The following is an 18,217-nucleotide window of genomic DNA, read 5'->3' on the forward strand; positions in this document are numbered from 1 at the left end:
TTGTACTAAATCAGAGTGATTTCTAGGACATTGTCTTTACTAAAACAAGTCTACGTTTACGCAACGGAAGAGTACCAAGACAGATGTAATATGTATGAAGACATACTACACCAGCTATCATTCTACTTATTTAGTTTTCTGTCCCAACACCTCCTCTGCCTTGACCGATCAACCTGCACATTAAGAAAAACAATATGCAGGGCTGAGTACTTGATATGCTCAGTGGGCTTATGCCGAAAACTGTTTTCTGTTAGTTGTCAGCTAAGCTGAGTGAACGTGGGGTTTTTTTCTAAAAACAAGTCCCGGTCACTAAAATATGTTATTTCTTTCTGAAATAGACTGTAGTCTTTTAAACTTCTGATGATATGCCATATTATACTGCGTGAATCGGGAATGTGGCCACATTCCACAATCACTGGGCCGGCCAACCTGGCGCTAGCTCACAACCCCTGGACCGGCCAACCTGGCGCTAGCTCATGGTCCTTATGTGTACACTAGTCCGAGTAAGATTTACTGACTTACTGGGACCCAAATTCGATTTAACAGATAGGCAATCACAAAACAAAACATGGCATGACAACTCATTCAAATAATCATGTTTTCACATAAACACGCTTTAAAGAAAGAAGAGAAAGAAAGCCCACCTCAATTGCTAAAACTCTTGCAAAACGGGCGCTTTCCTGTCTTAGATTACGCGTCGAGCGACGACGTTCCTTTATAAAATTTAATATACTTAAATTAGTCTTTAAAATAATTGCTTATCTTGCATGAATGCATGCCTGAGCGTTTGCTCTTTTATTTTATCTCATTCTTTCTAAATCTTAGAGATCTAAATTCTTTAATTAAATCGGCGATTTAATCTATTCGGAAACTAGCCGAACTGTGCGTGTATACTAAATTTCCCGAATTATCTTAAGTATTTTTAAAATACTTACCTTGTCTAGTTAAAAGTCCGCTTTAATTATTTTTCTAAAACTTTTTCACACGGATTAATATTTCTTTTCTCCCGTGACTTAGGAAATTAATCCCACTATACCTTGGAATTTATCCAAAAATAGGAATTTAATTATTCCGGCCTAGAATGTACACTTTTTTTCTTTTTAGCAAAAGGCCCAACTTTTCTTCTTCTCTCCTTTTTTCTTATATGGCCCAATTTCAAATTAAATGGGCAAACCCAAATCTTCACTCTCACCCGTCGCCTATCCTCTCTCTCTCTCCTTCACCCCCTTCTTCTTTTCCCCCAATTTCGATTCCAAACCCTAACTGAAAGAGAAAGGGGTCTGGATCGGAGGAACGAGCGGCGACGTTTGCCGGGGTTGCCACTGTCGCGCTCGTCCCGTCGCGTCGGCATCGTTCTTGCAGAGGAAGGAGCGTCGTTCATTCGGTTGAACCGCCGTCACCGTTAGCCGCCTCCCGTTCCTCACGACGGAGAGTCATCGCCGGTTGCTCCCCGGCGTTCAGCAGCGCCGTGCGACCGTCGCGGTTCAGCCCGCCCCTTGGGGTTCTCAGCCTCTCGGCGAGCCCTCCGTCGACGTCGCGCCACTGACTGACAACCTCTCCCTAAGCTAAGTTTTCTGCCTCCTATTACTTAGCTCGTTTCGTGGGTTTTTAAAAGGCAAAGTTATGACAAATCTATTCATGACTTTTGGTGATGTTCAAGCTTTGATTTTGTGAGAGTTCGATTACTGTGTCTATTAAATTGGTTCGTAGTAGAAGCTTTATGTTGTGATCCTTGGCAGAAATTTAGCTCACTGGAATGAATCTTTACACAAAAGCTTTATTCGCTATTTCTATGGCTTCTTAAGTGATCATGCTTCTATGATTCTAAGTTCTTGGAAATTTATGGGGTATTCTCTAAATGATGCAAGAGTGTATTGTGGGGTTACTTACTGAGAAACGGGCCGTGAGGTTGTGGGATCTCCGGCCGAGCTTAGAATGAACTCTCTCTGTTTTGTTCTGCTGCTGGAACGTTGTGTGGAGTTACCGGTTATGGTGGTGAACAGGCTGCCCTGGCTCCAACTCCTTAAGCCACCCGACTCTCTACTCTCACTCTTGCTATTTTGCTGGAAGTTTGTTATGGTGTGTAGGAGGAGAATTTGATGCATATGGTGGAATTTTTTATAGGCTGAAATCACTTGTCTTTATGCATTGTACGCCCCTTGTCCTTGGCCCCTCAGTGCAGCTTTCTTTAACCGATTTTGGTGGTATATTGCAGGTGCACCAGGTTGGGTCAAAGGTTGTTAGAGCACCAGGTTTTCCTCCCTTTCTCTGGCTCATTGCAGATTCGGTTATTGGGTGCAGAGATTGGCTGTTATCTGCAGCCTTCCGGCGCTGCAGTTGGAGGGGGAAGTTGGCTGGCTGATCTTTCCCTTCTCGGCCCAGCCTTCTCTCACTTTTTCGAAAGGTATTGATTTACTTTCCCTTGCTAAAGCATGGTGTTAGTTGCATTTTATTTCATGCATTCTAATCCCCTTTCGTGTTTCTTGGCAAGGCTAAGGTTGTGGTGCCGAGGCTGTCTCTCCTTATGGCCTCACCCTCTCGGCTCGTCTGGAATTTTGGGGCCAAGATGGCTCACGTTGAAGGCCGAGGAAGTCCTCTAGGACTCTTGATTGTAATAGAGTAGCTCGATTTGAGTTTCCCTCTTTTTCTTTACATGTATGTAGAGTCTATTGAAAATAATGTGTTTCTGTTTTCTTTGTTCTCTTGACCTTTTGTAAGCTTAGACTTTAGCTCGAAATAATGACATGTTGTGTTGCTCAAGAAATAAATAAATATTCTTTCTTTCTCTTTATTTAAATTACTAGTATTTGTTTCAAAAATCTCGAGAATCTAGGTCTCGGCTATTATAGTCTACCCCCTTAACAAAAATTTCATCTTGAAATTTTGTCTCGGTTAGGTAAAAAGCTGTGGGTACTTCTCTTTCATCTGGTCCTCGTGCTCCCACGTCGCCTCCTCGCGGCCGTGATGTTTCCATAGGACTTTAACTATCACAATAGTTTTATTTCTCAATTCTTAAACTTTTCTTACCAGAATTGTTTCTGACTTTTCTTCATAGCTTAAATCTGGTTCTAACCCCATTTCTTCTTGGTGTACTATGTGTTCGAGGTCAACCACATACTTTCTCAACTGTGATACATGAAACACATTGTGAACATTCCTGAAGCTTGGCGGGAGCGCTAATCTGTACGCCACAGGGCCAACTATTTCTAGAATCTAGTTATCCCTTTCAATGGGGATACTTTCAGAAAGACCTTGTCTCCTGCTTTGAACTGTAAATCCGTTCTGCCAGCATCTGCATAGGATTTCTGTTATCTTGAGCTTCTTTGATTCTCCCTAGGATCTATTGGACAATTTCTATCATTTCCTCTACCAAGTCTGGTCTGAGAATCCTTCTCTGACCAATTTCATCCCAGTAAAGCGGTGATCTACACTTTTTCCCATAGAGTGCCTCATATGGGGCCATATTGATGGTTGCCTGGTAACTGTTATTGTAGGCAAACTCTATAAGTGGAAGTACTAGCTCCTAGCTTACTCCACGGTCGAGCACTAAGGCTCTTAACATATCTTCTAATGTCTGAATCATCCTTTCGGACAGTCCGTCCGTCTGTGGATGGAATGCTGTGCTGAAATTCAGCTGAGTGCCTAACTCTCGCAGTAGGCTTATCCAATATCCAGAAGTAAATTTTGAATCTCGATCTGAGATGATCGTTACTGGTACACCATGCAGGCGCACGATCTCTTGCACATAAATCTGTGCCAACTTGTCTGATCCGTATGTGATACGAATTGGTATGAAGTGAGCACTTTTGGTGAGGCGATCTATAATCACCCAGATGGCAGTGTTTCCTCGTTGTGATTATGGCAATCCTGTCAAAAAATCCATTGCTATGTGCTCCCATTTCCATTCTGGAATCTCGAGAGGCTGCAACTTCTCATAGGGTCGTTGATGTAAAGCCTTCACTTGGTGGCTAGCCAGGCATCTTTCTACAAACGATGCTATGATTCTCTTCATGTCATCCCACCAAAATTGCTTCTTCAAGTCCTGATACATCTTCGTACTTCCAGGATGGGCAGTGTAGGGTGTCTCATGAGCTTCACTCATGATCTCGTTCCTAAGTGCCTCCTCGTTGGGTACGCATAATCTCCCTTTGAATGTGAGAGCATTATCCACCTCTTCGCAGTAACTATCCCCTTTTCCGGTCCTCGCTCTGAGTCGAACCTTTTCTAGGGCTTCATCGTATCTCTGGGCGTCAATGATTCTGGCTCTTAAATCTGGACCAAGGTGGAAATTCTGCTGTCCACTATCTCCGGGGCTTTTACTATCTCCAGTCGCATCTTGGCGAATTCCAGGATAAGCTCTTCCTCTTGTGTGAGGAAAATAGCCACTTGAGGCGCAGTCTTTCTGCTCAAGGCATCTGCTACCACATTGGCTTTGCCTGGGTGGTAATTTATACCACAGTCGTAGTCCTTGACTAGTTCTAGCCATCTACGATGTCTCATATTCAAATCCTTCTACTCAAAGAAGTATTTGAGGCTTTAATGATCTGTGAAGATCTCACATCGAACTCCATAGAGATGATGTCTCTAAATCTTCAAAGCGAGTACCACTGCTGCAAATTCTAAATCGTGCGTCGGGTAGTTCAACTCGTGCGGCCTTAACTGGCGTGATGCATATGCAATCACCTTACCCTTCTGCATTAGCTTGCACCCGAGTCCGACTCTCGATGTATCTGTGTACACCAAGTAGTCGACTCTCATCCCTGGCACGGCTAGAACTGGTGTTGTGGTCAACTTTTCCTTTAGCTGTTGGAAGCTTGCTTCACGTCCTGGGGTCCAATCGACTTTAACCCCTTTCTTGAGCTGTTGAGTCATTTGCCTCGCTATCTTGGAAAATCCTTCAATGAATCGTCGGTAGTATCCCTCCAATCCTAGGAAACTCCAAATTTCATTGGGCGTCCTTGGTGACTGCCAACATTGCACGACCTCCACTTTAGCAAGGTCCACTCGGATCCCTTCTGCTGTCACTATGTGTCCAAGAAAGTTCACTTTGTTAAGCCAGAACTCACACTTGCTAAACTTAGCATAGAGCTTCTCGGCTCTTAACATCTCTAACGTAGTTCTCAAGCGCTCCTCGTGCTTCTTCTCGTTCTTTGAGTACATGAGCACGTCGTCTATAAAAGCTAGGACGAACTTGTCCAAATATGGGCGGAACACGCGGTTCATTAGGTTCATGAACACGGTTGGGGCGTTTGTAAGCCCAAAAAGGCATTACAGTAAAATCGAAATGGTCATATCTGGTGCGCAGTGCAGTCTTAGGTATACCGTCTGGTCGAACTCTCAAGCCCATCTTTGAGAATACGCTAGCTCCTCGCAGCTGGTCGAAGAGGTCGTTGATTCTCGGTAGAGGTACTTGTTCTTGAGGGTTAACTTATTTAGCTCTCGATAGTCGATACACATTCGCAAAGTCCCATCCTTCTTCTTCATGACGAGTACTGATGCGCCCAAATGCGATACACTGGGTTCGATGAAACCCAGGTCTACTTATTCTTGTAACTGGATCTTAAGTTCTTCTTATTTCTTAAGCGCCATTCTATATGGTGACTGGGATAATATGACTGATTCAAGTCATTCCTTTAGTAATTTATTCTTCTGGCTGATGAAGCCATTTCTAATCTTAGATTTCACCGTCAGATATTGAGTTCTTTAACGCTTGCATCGATCGTAATCGTTGTCATTGAGCTGCCATAATGATCTCGTAACCTCTCGCTTAGTTGAGTTAGTCTACTTTCACCGCTTTCAAGGTGCTTTTGTGCTTACTGCGACTCTTTCGTCATGATTTACTACAGACTTGTTCTACTCGCGTCAATCCTTGAATACTAGTTTAGTGCATGTGGAGGTGTTGGCTTCTTTCTCCAACGCTACTGTCTCCATGCCCTTTTTGGTTCGACTGAGCGATTTGTGGTGAAATGATCTAGCATGACTTCCCAAAGTGATCCAGATCTCGTGTCTAGAAAATCACAAAACTCTATCGACAGCTCCTTTCTGAGCTCTTAATTGAGGTGTGGCATATCTTAGAATACTTCTTCGCGTTTTACTGCTAACGTTGGCCCTCGCTCTATATTATAGGGCTCTAAATCAGTTCTCTTGCGATAACTCTTTAAAGAAGAATTCGATTCTTCCTTTCATAGTAGGGATGGTGAGGGTAGCGATGCTATCACGCGTTCCTCTTTCCCAAATGTCTCTCCAGCTTTAGTTTTTCCTGGCCACCTCTCGGACGAATCCCTCTTGCTGCTGGGATTTGCTTCATCAAACATAAGCTACGAAAGTACTTGCATTTTCTCCATGGCTTTCATTACATAACCATGATTGAGTCTTTGTTCTTGTGGCTTACTTATCCTACTGGAAATAAGCATTTCAATTGATCAAGCAGTTATATAGGTCTTTTACGTCATCAGATGTCATTTAATTCAAATATATTCCTTGATATTTCTCTACTCAAGGCTAGTTGCTTCTCTATACAACAAAATATTCGATTTTTCTACTAGCTCGTTACAAGCGGTACGTAAACGTGAAATATTTAACGCTTTGTGCCGTCGGTTATGCGACGCTTCTAGCTGGTGCTTCATCTTCGGCACGTGTCTCAATAGAGACATATTTGTCATGCGTATCTGAAAGAAACTAAGACCATGCCCTTTTCTGATAGTCTCGTATCAATAACTCGATGATTAATCTATTAGTCTTAACTTGGATAGGAATTAACTTCATACAAAAGAGTATGACTGAAAATTTGAAGGGCTCCTGAATACCCAACTGGACAAGAATAACATCTCTTGTTCAACTCATATGAATTTTCGTCGATAATCGACCTTGAAGGCAAGTACTGAGCTCATTCAAAGAACTACGCAGCTCAACTGGATAAACCCATAGAAGTTGAGGCTCACCCCTGGTGGGAGCTAGAAAGAATCATGAGATAGGTCATGAAAACTGGATGGAAATGAATTAATTATAAATTTCCATAGTGAGCTGCCAAATAGGACAATACAGTTGTCCAATCAAATTGAAAGGATCTGAGCATCAAGGATAATGGTTCGAACATGTCACCGCCTAAGATGATCAACCGCGAAAATTTAGAAATGTAGGCGATTGCAATGAAGGAACATTGATCATGCTTCAAAGGCATCTTGATGTGGAGTAACAAAATCACATCAATGATTTCATAGGTTCATTAAGGCAATACACTGAAATGAACTATTCAGAAAAATTAGCTAGACCAAGCTTGTTAGGGAAAAGTGCAATATGCTTGCCTTAACTTCAAGCTGCATAAAAATTCCGAGACTAAGAATAATACATGTACTAGAAGCGAGATGGAATAATTTCACCTCTGTAGGGAAAATATTACTACAACATGGTTTCAAATTAGTGAGGTGAACAAAAGTTCCAACACAACATGAGATTCGCTGAGGAAATATTTAAATGGCGCGACCATTCTGGAGGTCATAACTGTAAGCATCACAAGAATGAAATTTCATTGACTGGGTCTAAGAAATCTGGATATAGATCCCCTATATTGTGGCTCAAAGGTGACAACCAAAAATAACGATGCTTGAAACATAAGAGTATCCCAAATTTGGGAACTGAAACTGAGTCACCGCCTTCGTGAAAAGAATGAAAGTGGCGTACTACATGCAAATGTGAGTCAATCAGAAGTCTTAATAGACGACAGGACATCGTTGTCAGGGAGGTTCAAAGAATGTCTAAATAATAAGCCTATTCCGAAGGTCGTAGATATGAACAACGGTAGAATTTAAGGTTTATGACTGGAGCTTACACAGTCAAAACTTTACTCTTTATGATCGATGAGTCAAAGGACTGCAACCCATAAAATGGAAGTGAGTCAAATCTCGCATAGAAAAAGGAATACTGACATGTTACTTGCGAGTCAAACTAAAGTCTGAATAGACCAGTGGGAGGACTCTTAGAAGGAATTTCATTGGGAATCCAAGTAAGTACTATTGATTATAATCATCGATTCTACTTATGTGATACTTCTTTGTTTGTTCTGGTGGAGCTCTGGCATGAAAACTGTGTTCTAGGAAACCATACATTCCAAGATGGGGTTTGTCGTGCTGTTAAACTGATAACTGCAGCTTGAGGTCATACTTTCATATCGTTCCCGATAACTCAGAACGCTGATTCTTGTAAAACATCGCATTCTCCATCGTGCTTCACAGCATGCTATAAGTATCGTTTCTGGGTCACGTAGCCACTTGGGCATGTTACGCCAGATCAGATCACTTTGCTAGATCGGGGGTACGATCTCTTTCCGTGTAGGGATGCATCTCCCGAACAGGCTTGAAAGTACACTACTTTCGTTATGATTTGGTCTTTATAAAGACATTAGGAACTTCTTGGTTCATCGTCTACATATATATATGTATACTATCTGTGTGCTTAAAGGAATGGACTTCCTTTAATTGTTGTCTATAGGTAGTACAATAGTACTTTCTCGTTCGTCGTTTCTTTCTCATAATTCCTTGGAAATAGAAGCTTACCCAAACTGATGGGTGTTAATTGGTCTCATCGCCCTGGAAGGCGGTAACATTTCTCGTTCTACTAGCACTTGGTCACATATGTCTCACCTAAGGTACTTTTCTAAAGCACTCTAGGTCCGCATACTTAGTCCACATGATAGCTATACATTTCTGTCAAGCTCTTTGAACATAAAACACAGATACAATAAGCATATCTCATACAAAGTATCAGCTATCACGTTGCATCTTGCAAACATTTCAAAGAAACATTTTCGTTCCCATTTAGGGCTGTGAAATTTTTTTTTTTCTGAAAATCTAGAATATTTTCGTTTTTCTTCTCAAAACGGAAATTTTTTTTTCTTTCTTTAAAATTCTCTTTTCTGGACAAGCGGGCGTCGACCCCTGTTTCTGGTGCAGTTGATCGTGTCGAGCTGAGGTGTTGGGATCTTGTGCTTATCATTCTGTTCACTTCCTAGCCTAGTACTACTGTTCAGGACTGAGGCTTAGAAGGAAGATTCTTGGGTCAGAGCGAAAGAAAGGTGCTCTGATACCACTCTGTCACGACCACATCTTCCTAATCAAAGAAAGTGTAGCTATTTCGCGACTAAACATACTGAATTGTCTCAACTCATCATGAATATTACTTAATTCAAGGAAACATTTTCTGAAAGTGATTAAGATAACATTGTACTGAATCAGAGTGATTTCTAGGACATTGTCATTACTAAAACAAGTCTACGTTTACGCAACGGAAGAGTACCAAGACAGATGTAATATGTATGAAGAAATACTACACCAGCTATCCTTCTACTTATTTAGTCTTCTGTCCCAACACCTTCTATGCCTCGACCGATCAACCTGCACATTAAGGAAAACAATATGCAGGGCTGAGTACTTGATATACTCAGTGGGCTTATGCCGAAAACTGTTTTCTGTTAGTTGTCAGCCAAGCTGAGTGAACGCGGGGTTTTTTTTCTAAAAACAAGTCCCGGTCACTAAAATCTGTTATTTCTTTCTGAAATAGACTGTAGTCTTTTAAACTTCTGATGATATGCCATATCATACTGCGTGAATCAGGAATGTGGCCACATTCCACGATCACTGGGCTGGCCAACCTGGCGCTAACTCACAACCCCTGGACCGGCCAACCTGGCGCTAGCTCACGGTCCTTATGTGTACACTAGTCCGAGTAGGATTTACTGACCTACTTGGACCCGAATTCGATTTAACAGATAGACAATCACAAAACAAAACATGGCATGACAACTCATTCAAATAATCATGTTTTCTCATAAACTCGCTTTAAAGAAAGAAGAGAAAGAAAGTCCACCTCAATTGCTTAAACTCTTGCAAAACGGGGTCTTTCCTGTCTGAGATTACGCGTCGAGCGACGACGTTCCTTTACAAAATTTAATATACTTAAATTAGGCTTTAAAATAATTGTTTATCTTGCATGAATGGATGCCTAAGTGTGTGCTCTTTTATTTTATCTCTTTCTTTCTAAATCTTAGAGATCTAAATTCTTTAATTAAATCGGCGATTTAATCTATTCGGAAACTGGCCGAACTGTGGGGGTATACTAAATTTCCCGAATTATCTTAAGTATTTTTAAAATACTTACCTTGTCTAATTAAAAGTCCGCTTTAATTATTTTTCTAAAACTTTTTCACACGGATTAATATTTCTTTTCTCCCGTGGCTTAGGAAATTAATCCCACTATACCTTGGAATTTATCCAAGATAATGGATTCAACCAACTTAATGGTCATAATAAATAAATTCTCAGGCCCAAAAATAGGAATTTAATTATTCCGGCCCAGAATGTACCCTTTTTTTCTTTTTAGCAAAAGGCCCAACTTTTCTTCTTCTCTCTTTTTTTCTTATATGGCCCAAGTGATTTACTTGATGGCCCAATTTGAAATTAAATGGGCAAACCCAAATCTTCACTCCCACCCGTCGCCTATCCTCTCTCTCTCCTTCACCCCTTTCTTCTTTTCCCCCAATTTCGATTCCAAACCCTAACTGAAAGAGAAAGGGGTCCGGATCGGAGGAACGAGCGGTTACATTTGCCGGGGTTGCCACTGTAGCGCTCGTCCCGTCGCGTCGGCATCGTCCTTGCAGAGGAAGGAGCGTCGTTCATTCGGTGGAACCGCCGTCACCGTTAGCCGCCTCCCGTTCCTCACGGACAACCTCTCCCTAAGCTAAGTTTTCTACCTTCTATTACTTAGCTCGTTTCGTGGGTTTTTAAAAGGCAAAGTTATGACAAATCTATTCATAGCTATTGGTGATGTTCAAGCTTTGATTTTGTGAGAGCTCGATTACTGTGTCTATTAAATTAGTTCGTAGTAGAAGCTTTATGTTGTGATCCTTGGCAGAAATTTAGCTCACTGGAATGAATCTTTACACAAAAGCTTTATTCGCTATTTCTATGGCTTCTTAAGTGATCATGCTTTGTATGATTCTAAGTTCTTGGAAATTTATGGGGTGTTCTCTAAATGATGCAAGAGTGTATTGTGGGGTTACTTACTGAGAAACGGGCCGTGAGGTTGTGGGATCTCCGGCCGAGCTTAGAATGAACTCTCTCTGTTTTGTTCTGCTGTTGGAACGTTGTGTGGAGTTACCGGTTATGGTGGTGAACAGGCTGCCCTGGCTCCAACTCCTTAAGCCACCCGACTCTCTACTCTCACTCTTGCTATTTTGCTGGAAGTTTGTTATGGTGTGTAGGAGGAGAATTTGATGCATATGGGGGAATTTTTTATAGGCTGAAATCACTTGTCTTTATGCATTGTACGCCCCTTGTCCTTGGCCCCTCATTGCAGCTTTCTTTAACCGATTTTGGTGGTATATTGCAGGTGCACCAGGTTGGGTCAAAGGTTGTTAGAGCAGGGGTGTTGGGGTACTGGAGTGTTGCAGCTGTACTGCAGTTTTCCTCCCTTTCTCTGGCCCATTGCAGATTCGGTTATGGGGTGCAGAGATTGGTTGTTATCTGCAGCCTTGCAGTGCTGCAGTTGGAGGGGGAAGTTAGCTTGCTGATCTTGCCCTTCTCGGCCCAGCCTTCTCTCACTTTTTCGAAAGGTATTGATTTCCTTTCCCTTGCTAAAGCATGGTGTTAGTTGCATTTTATTTCATGCATTCTAATCCCCTTTCGTGGTTCTTGGCAAGGCTAAGGTTGTGGTGCCGAGGCTGTCTCTCCTCGTGGCCTCACCCTCTCGTCTCGTCTGGAATTTTGGGGCCAAGATGGCTCACGTTGAAGGCCGAGGAAGTCCTCTAGGACTCTTGATTGTAATAGAGTAGCTCGATTTGAGTTTCCCTCTTTTTCTTTACTCTAACATGTATGTAGAGTCTATTGAAAATAATGTGTTTCTGTTTTCTTTGTTCTCTTGACTATTTGTAAGCTTAGACTTTCGCTCGAAATAATGACATATTGTGTTGCTCAAGAAATAAATAAATATTCTTTCTTTCTCTTTATTTAAATTTCTTGTATTTGTTTCAAAAATATCGAGAATCTAGGTCTCGGCTATTACAATACTGACACGTCGAAAGTAGGACTTGGATGCATGTTAATGCAAGATGGGAAGGTGATAGCATATGCTTCCCGACAATTGATACCGACTGAGCTTAACTTCCTGACTCATGACTTGGAACTAGCAGCAGTAGTGCACGCGCTAAAGATTTGGAGACACCATCTCTATGGAGTGAGATGCGAGATTTATACGGACCACAAGAGTCTCAAGTACTTCTTCGAGCAGAAGGAGCTAAACATGCGACAACGACGTTGGCCAGAGATCGTGAAGAATTATGATTGCGGTATTCACTATCATCCGGGCAAGACGAACGTAGTGACCGATGCTTTGAGTAGGAAGAACCAACCTCAACTGGCTTCTTTCCTAACTCAAGAGGAAGCGTTGATTCGCGATTTCGATAGGATGCATTTGGAGATAGTGAAAGCGCCCGAGACAGTAGGAGAAAGAATAGCGACGTTAGTAATCGACCAGACTTGCGGACCAAGATCATAGAAGCCCAACGACGTGATGAGAAGTTGGAAGAGACACGTGCGAATGTGAGAACTGAGAAACATGACCATTTTCGTGAGGAGGCGGACAATGCTTTGACATTCGATGGACGATTGTGTGTGCCGAATGATGAGGCGCTCAAATATGAGATTTTGAGTGAAGCACACGACACGCCTTACACTGCTCACCCTGGAAGCACGATGATGTATCGAGACTTGAAGCAACGTTTTTGGTGGAATGGAATGAATGGGGATGTAGCATCGTATGTGGAGCTATGTCTAGCTTCTCAACAAGTGAAGGCCTTACACCAACGGCCATATGGGAAATTGCAACCGCTCGAGATTCCCGAATGGAAGTGGGAGCATATAGCCATGGACTTCGTGACGAGTTTACCAAAGTCACAAAAGGGGAATATTGCGATTTGGGTGATCATCAACCGACTCACTAAAAGCACTCACTTCTTACCGATTAAGATTACCAACGGATCAGACAAGTTAGCTAAGCTCTACGTGAGTGAGATTGTACGTTTGCATGGAGTACCAAACACCATTGTATCTGAGCGCGATATGAAATTGAACTTTAGCTATGCTTATCACCCGCAATCGGACGGGCAATCGGAGAGAACGATCCAAACACTTGAAGATATGCTGCGAGTCGTTGTCCTAGACAACGGAGAAAGCTGGGAAACTGTTCTGCCATTGGGTGAATTCGCCTACAACAATAGCTATCAAGCTACGATCGATATGGCGCCGTATGAAGCCTTGTATGGCAGGAAGTGTCGATCCACACTCTACGGGGATGGGATTTTTTTTTTCAAACACCTTCACGGTGAGGGGTTAGGCAGACCCCCAACCTGTCTATATCAAAACCAACCAAATGTCATACATTGACCAGGCCCAAAAGTGACTTTGCCCACAATATAATGCATATCAAAAACTCTAACTAAACTACTTGGATATCCCCACAAGCCGAGTACTATCCATCTAGCAAGAGAACAAACAACAAACAAAACAACGTGGGTGATGACCAAGTGATGGCCAAGCCCAAAGGAATTACAAAGAAGGTAAATCTAAAACCAAAACCAAGAATAAAATAGTCATCCATCTCGATATCTGAATCTGGAGTTCGGATAGCCCAACTGGTCCATCCTCACAAGTGACTTCAAGTACCGAGGCGCTGTATCTGCATCATAGAAAGTGATGGCAGGGGTCTGAACCCCCTACCTGCGAGAAAATCGGCTACCTGGTTTCCCTCACGGTGGATGTGAGAGAACCGAACCTGCATCTGTGAGAGCAAGATGCGGATGCGAGCCATGTGATGTCTCACTTCCGCCGCTCCCCCGCGTCCTGAAGTGAACACTGCGACCACTGTTGCTGCGTCCATCTCGACCCAAACCTGTGATGAGAGCTCCAACGCCATCGTCAACCCATGAAGAAGAGCTAAAAGCTCCGCCTCGAAGGCCGACGCGGCCACAAGGGGCCTACAAAAGGCACTCAACAGAGAACCGTCTGGACCACGAACCACTCCCCCACCACCAGCCTGTCCCGTCGAGGTAGAGAAGGCCCCATCTGTGTTCAGCTTCACCCAAGGATCGTCGGATGGATGCCAAAGCACGCTCAAGGACCTCAGAACTCACCGGCGATGAAGAAATGAAGGCATGAATGCTGGGGTTTGAAGCCCCTTGCACAACGGAAGACATGCATTCACAAATAAATCATACATATGGATCTATTTGACCGATTATGAGATTAATTGATTCACATGTTAAACATTGACTTGCATTCAAGAACACATAAATATCATGCTTAAGGAATTAAAATCCTAATTCATGATATTCTACGGTTTAGGATTACCGATCTGATTCTCCAAAGAATCGACGATTGCTTGCGCCTTCTCCACGTGATGTTCTTCGTACTCAACCACGAATATTCTAATCTGTATCCCGAACTCAGAATCTGACCTTTGGGTGGGCAAAGCTTGTCAGAATCGAAAGGACTTAACTAGGCAGAAGACTGAACTTCAGTTCCGTGAAACTGAAAATTTCGTCCACTCCCTGGAGAGAGGGAGCACGAATTTTATGAGTGAAAATCATAAATTTTGTCTTCTATTTAGTCTCCTTTATATAGAGTTATGATGAGCCAGATTAGGGATCCATGGAGGTTGGACTTGGGCCAAACCTGTTGGACTTTTACTAATTAAATTGAGCCCAATTTAATACAAGTCCAATAGAATATTATTATCATCCACTATAGTATAATAATATTGACTGCCCGTCCAATCCCAAATTACGAGTAATCTGGATTTTACCTCTTTAATTTATTATTTCCCGTGTTTAAGATATAAATATCCATTAATTAATTTAAGTCTGCTATTTGACTTTAATTAATTAATATCTTTTTCCAAGAGTTGTCTAGTTCAAAATCTTTATTTATTATTCTGGACTAAATTCCAACCGGCCGGGTTTCTGAATAATAAAACCTTTTTCGAACACCTCTTGAGGATATTATCAAACTGAACTCACCCAGCACACGATTCATTGCAATAACAATACTAGCACCTCTAGACATAGATCACCACTACCCAAGATATCAGGATTCTTGGATTGCGAAAAATCCGCACCATTTGATAAATCAAAGTAGTGCATAATCAATATCGTATACTCAATGTTATGTCAACAATGATTAAGAAATAACAATCACCGAGACCTCGTCTTTCAGTAAATAGCAAGAAAGACTTATCTCAACTGTTAGATCCTTCGGTGCTATACCACACCAGTGTCATTTATTTCCTAAGGTAAGGAAACATGCGGACCGACACTGCAACCTTTCACGATAGTTAGCCAAAGCCTATCTAGGTTGTGAAATTCTATTTCTCTTCTACAAAGGACCGACTGCGTCACCTTCTGTGAACGTCGTTCATGACCAGTCTACTCTGTAGAAGAATTAGACTTATTTGCTTCTTATACATTTAAATGTTTGAGAAACATCTTATAAATGCACAAGCAAGCATCAATACAAAATTACTTCTTCTCGCATTGGGATAAAAGTGGTTTGTAGAGTTTATTGTATACAAGCAATTCTATCCGTGCAACATGCTCGAAATATGCTTTTCAGTATACCAATCCTAACAATCTCCCACTTATACTCAAAATCATGCTTTCGAGTATACCCACTGCCAAAACTCTCCCACTTATACTCTAAGCAGGTCTCGGGCCATGATACATCGAACTACCGTACTTTTCACCTCATGTGTAAAACATGTTGCCATATAGGCATTTTGTGAAAAGTTTTGCCAGGTTGTTCTGTGATGATATCTTGGAAATCATAACGTCTTGCTGCACACTTAATCCTTAATTAATTTCATACTTCATCTCTATGTGATTGCTTAGCTTTATCAGATCGTGTTTGCCTCGAGTTAGACATATGACTAGAGTAATTATAACAAAATATAATACTCATACACATACTCGGAATCACGATCAAAGCTATTAGGAAGTTACTAAGATTAACAACTACCTTAGTAGTTTGTGATGAAACCACACTTGTAATTTTCATGATGGAGTCTATGATTTGATCAACACTCCTTCATGTCTCAGTATTCAACTCCTAAAGTGAACACATAGTCAGAGGACGACTCGATAATCGATCAATTATAAAATCGAGTCGATGTAACCTAAAGGACATAACATGGATGTCTGGTAAACTAGAGCATACCGTTTAGTCTTTTTCAAGTACTATAGTATATTTTTTACGAATCCAATGTCCTTGGCTATGGTTAATATGATATCAAGCTTCTATGCCAAAGGCAAAGCTAATATCTAACTTAATACACATCATAGCATAATTGGGACTTCCAATTACGGAACTTGTCTCATTCTTCTTGATCTCATTCAGTGTCGTAAAACACTTACTAGAGACAAAATAATTCCATCTAGAAAAAGAAAAACCTTTTCTTGGAATTTTCAGTGCTAAAGTGTCTAAGTATTGTGTAGATGTAGGATTCTTTAAGAAACATAACATTCTTTTTCTAGCAATCTAATGACATAGATGCTTAGAATGTAACTAGATTATCTTAAATCCATCATCCTTAAACTGGGTAGACGGCCAGTTTGCTACACTAGATAACCCTCTTAGTTGTTTATCAACTTTTATAGATGTCATCATCGTAGAGTACCAAGAATACCAAATATAGTGCACTTTCAACTTTCTTGCCTTGTATTACATAACCATTAAGATGTTCCATGCAGATGATCTCCTCAAGACTTCTACTTAAAAAAATCGTCTTGACAATCATAGTACATACATCCTAATTTATATAGGCTACAATAGACAATATACAGATCGACTTAGGCAAAAATGGCAGGCAAGAATATAATTCTCTCTGGGTATAAACCCTTTGCCATTATTCTAGCCTTTTGAGATCCATGCTTACACTTGCAGGTCCACTACATCCCACCGACTAAAATAGTCTATGGGTAGTATCGCAAGTCTTGCAAACATTCTTGTCTATTTAAGATTGTTATTCAGAATCTATCATCTTATCAAGAATGATTATCTGAATAAGTCATTGCTTCCTTGTAGTTACAGGGATTAGGTTCAAGTCAATCTAAGACTGAGTCTTAAGACTCTCTTAGACCCATGAACTTATTATGTTCCCAAGGAAAGCTCCCACTACAACACTGTCTCTTACAATCTTAGGTACAAACGTTGATTTTCTTAGTGCATAAGTCTCTAATGGAATGACTTCTTGGTTAAGATGGAAAATAGATATTCTCATTATCTTGAGAATTATCATGTTTGTTAGGTTTATAGTTCTCCTCATAATCTTCATCAAAGAATCTAGTATTCGTGTAAACAAACACATATCTTGTCGTGAAGATAATAGAACCTGTACCTTTTCTATCATTTGGAACAATCTTAAAACATATCTCAGTACACAACTTCAATTACTTGGATACCATTTTCCAAAACATGTCTTGGAATAACTCCACACCTTGAGATGTGCTGGACTAAACTTACCTCTAGTCCACAACTCATGTGTTGTAGAAGGTATTGATGTTATGGTTGTTAGAGTTTAGTATACTGAAAGCATCTTTCGAATGCTTGTATATGTAATAACTCTTTTATCCATTTGTTACCATTTTATGAGAAATAATATTTTGTTACAATGTATTTTGCTTATGTATTGCTTATGTATTTATGAGATGTTGAAATTCGTTTTCCATTTAAATACATAGTTTAAGCAAAATGAGTCTAAGTCTTCTGCATAGTAGACGAGTTGTGAGCGGCGTTCACAGTAGGTAACTTGTCAGTTCATGCAGAAGAAAAATTGTTTCACAACCTAGATAGGCTTTGACTACCTATCGTGAAAGGTTGCGACGTCAGTTTGAAAGTTTCCTTACCTAAGGAAATGAACGACGTCGGTGTGGTATAACACTGAAAGGATCAAACAGTGAGATAAGTCTTTCTTGGCTATGTACTGAAAGACGAGGTCTCGGTGATTGTCGTTTCTTAATCATTGTTGACATAACATTGAGCATACGATATTAATTGAAAACTACTTTGACTTATCAAATGGTGAGGGAATTTTATTGCCCAAGAATCTGATAGATTGGGTAATGATCATTAATATCTAAGTGGTGCTAGTATTGTTATTGCAATGAATCGTGTGCTGG

General features: G+C 41.1%; 2 long non-coding RNA genes across 2 annotated transcripts; both read left to right on the forward strand.

The window, feature by feature from the left end:
• Positions 1-774: 774 nt before the first annotated feature.
• On the forward strand, positions 775-2,791 carry LOC121761027. Its single transcript, XR_006041898.1, has 2 exons — positions 775-2,404; positions 2,492-2,791. It is a non-coding gene; the product is annotated as an uncharacterized LOC121761027 (long non-coding RNA).
• A 7,573-nt stretch (positions 2,792-10,364) lies between these two features.
• On the forward strand, positions 10,365-11,998 carry LOC121762707. The gene is made up of 2 exons (XR_006042275.1): positions 10,365-11,605; positions 11,693-11,998. It is a non-coding gene; the product is annotated as an uncharacterized LOC121762707 (long non-coding RNA).
• The last annotated feature ends 6,219 nt before the right edge of the window (positions 11,999-18,217 follow it).

This window comes from Salvia splendens, chromosome 13 (genome assembly GCF_004379255.2).
Source record: "Salvia splendens isolate huo1 chromosome 13, SspV2, whole genome shotgun sequence".
Classification (NCBI taxonomy): domain Eukaryota; kingdom Viridiplantae; phylum Streptophyta; class Magnoliopsida; order Lamiales; family Lamiaceae; genus Salvia; species Salvia splendens.